Consider the following 3,154-nt stretch of genomic DNA (forward strand, 5'->3'; position numbering starts at 1 on the left):
GTTCAAAATATGCTCATTCAGAATTGATCTCTCGTTTGGGTATCTGCTTTTTCTGGAAATCGATCTTCCAGTCAAAGTTTAAATTTCACCTTTCCGATAATTGATCTATTGGTCATGTTCTAAATTCGCACATTCGAGAATCGATCTCTCATTTAGGTATTCGCTTTTTCTGGAAATCGATCTTCCAGTTAAAGTTTAAATTTTACCTTTCCGATAATCGATATATCGGTCAGGTTCTAAATCTGCTCATTCGAAAATCGATATCTCTTTTGGGTATCTGCTTTTTCTGGAAATTGATCTTTTAGTCAAAGATTAAATTTAACCTTTCGGATAATTGATCTATCGGTCACATTCTAAATTCGCTCATTCGAGAATCGATCTCTTGTCTGTGTATTCTCTTTGTCTGGAAATCGATCTTCCAGTTAAAGTTTAAATTTTACCTTTCTTATAATCGATCTATCGGCCAGGTTCTAAATTTTCTCATTCGAGAATCGATCTCTCGTCTGGGTATTCACTTTTTCTGGAAATCGAACTTCCAGTCAAAGTTTAAATTTTACCTTTCTGATAATCGATCTATCGGTCAGGTTCTAAATTCGCTCATTCGAGAATCGATCTCTCGTTTGGGTATTCGCTTTTTCTGGAAATCGATCTTCTAGCCAAAGTTTAAATTATACCTTTTCGATAATCGATCTATCGGTCATGTTCTAAATCCGCTCATTCGATAATCGATCTCTCGTTTGGGTATTCGCTTTTTCTGGAAATTGATCTTCTAGTCAAAGTTTAAATTTTACCTTTCCGATAATCGATCTATCGGTCAGGTTCTAAATCTGCTCATTCGAGAATCAATCTCTCATTTGGGTATCTACTTTTTTTGGAAATCGATCTTCCAGTCAAAATTTAAATTTCACCTTTCCGATAATCGATCTATCGGTCAGGTTCTAAATCCGCTCATTCGAGAATTGATCTCTCGTTAGGGTATCTGCTTTTTCTGGAAATCGATCTTCCAGTCAAAGTTTAAATTTCACCTTTCCGATAATCGATCTATCGGTCAGGTTCTAAATTCGCTCATTCGAGAATCGATCTCTCGTTTGGGTATTTGCTTTTTCTGGAAATTGATCTTCCAGTTAAAGTTTAAATTTTACCTTTACGATAATCGATCTATCGGTCAGGTTCTAAATCCGCTCATTGGAGAATCAATCTCTCATTTGGGTATTCACTTTTTCTGGAAATCGATCTTTCATTCAAAGTTTAAATTTCTCCTCTTCCCAATAATCGATCTATCGGTCAGGATTCTAAATATATTCATTCGGGAATCGATCTCTCGTTTGAATACCCACCTTTATTTGGGGATACGATCTCCCATTTAAAGTCCAATTTCACCTCTCTGAGAATCGACCTCTCAGTTAGGTCCACCTTCCTACTTGATTAAAATCGATCTTTTAATCAAGTGTCCTGCTCCTAAACTTCGTCGATCTACTTCGGTCAACGCCAACATATGTGATTTATTCTTCGAATTCATCACACATGTTGGGGGTCCATTTGTTGACCTCATTTTTGTATGAGGTCTCTAATGAGATCCTAAACCCAACCCAAACTCAAATTAATACAAACCCTAGTCAAATTTCACACCTAAATCATAGGTCCTAAGGCATAATCCTAAAGACCTTTTCCAGTGAATTTTCAAACATTTCAAAACCCAGTCAAATGGACTCTGATTCAGACTATGTGAGTTTCATACTGATGGGAAATGTCTCTAAAGGTAGCCCTCCAAATTCGAACCCATTCTGAAGTCTCTAACCCCATAAACTAAATTGAATTTCAAAGGCTGCAAAACCTTCAAATATTTACAGCCAATACCACTGGACCTGTCATCTAGTGGATCCTGACCCTGAAGCCTTCACCAAAGCCTACAATCACTTTCAGACCATCAAACCTGACATGTTGATCAATAAACTGCATTTTTCTGGACTCATTTTAGCCCCCGGTGGACATGAGCCCAAAATGACAAAAATACCCCTATGGGGCTCAAATAGGGATTTTGATCAAATTGACCTCTCCAAACCCTGGGACCACATCCAATAGACTCAGAATGATATTCTGAATCTGCTAAACCCATTTCCAGACCCTGAACCTAACTGGTTGACCAAGTCAACCAGTTTGGCTTAAAGGCCCATTAAGGGCCCATTAAGCCCTTTTGGCCTTAATAGCCTTTTAAAATCCCAAAACCACCCTCATCAGACTCTAAATGTTTAATCAGACCTGCTCAGCCCATTCCCAACCCCTGGGTCAACCTGATTGACCCAGTCAACCCATTAGACCAAATCACCCCTTAAAACCCTTAATGGGTCATTTCAATCCATTTGGGCTATCTAACCCATTCAAGCTCTCAATCAAGGTCCCTGTTTTTTATTAAAAAATATATATTTAAGTATATATAGTTTTGAAAATATATTAATTTTCTTTGGAAGAAATTAATTTTGAAATTTTTGTTTTGAAATCGAACGCAATATTAGGAACAACATATATCGTCTTAAAAAGACGAGACTGTTGTTCATTAATAGGTTCAGATTACAAAGCTTTAAATGATCATTAATTTTATAATCAAAACCAGGATAATAAAATGATATATCTTTCCAAGGAAAGAGGATATCATTTATTATCAATCCTTTGAATATAACGATAATGATCGTTTAATTGAGATTTCCCAAAGATAATTAATTAGAGGTTTTTGAAAATTTTAATTTTAAAAATTAGATATGGGTTTCTAAATCTCCTACGAGCGCAAGCCCTCGTAGTTAATTACATCGTAGGAAATAGAAGTTTCCTACGAAAACTCTCGATTTAAATAGCGGTGTAAATTTTATTTAGATTTTCAAAGTTTTATATCAAAGGAAGAAATGGGTAGGAATTTCAAGTGGGATTGGTTCAAGTTTGAGCAGTTATTTTCAGAGCCAAAGGAAGAGAAGTAGGGAGTGTTTTGAGATTCTAAATTACTTCAGAAACACCCCGGCCTATCCTAATTGTTGGGCTCGAATTTGATTGAAATAGATTCTTTAATTTGAATGGTCAATTTTATTAGAAAGTGGGATTTAATTCCCGGAAGTTGAGGTCTTGTAGCCCGAGCTTGCCTCAGAACCTAAGTCTAAATTGGGTA

The sequence above is a fragment of the Dendrobium catenatum genome, unplaced genomic scaffold, assembly GCF_001605985.2.
Source record: "Dendrobium catenatum unplaced genomic scaffold, ASM160598v2 original_scaffold_169515, whole genome shotgun sequence".
Classification (NCBI taxonomy): Eukaryota; Viridiplantae; Streptophyta; class Magnoliopsida; order Asparagales; family Orchidaceae; genus Dendrobium; species Dendrobium catenatum.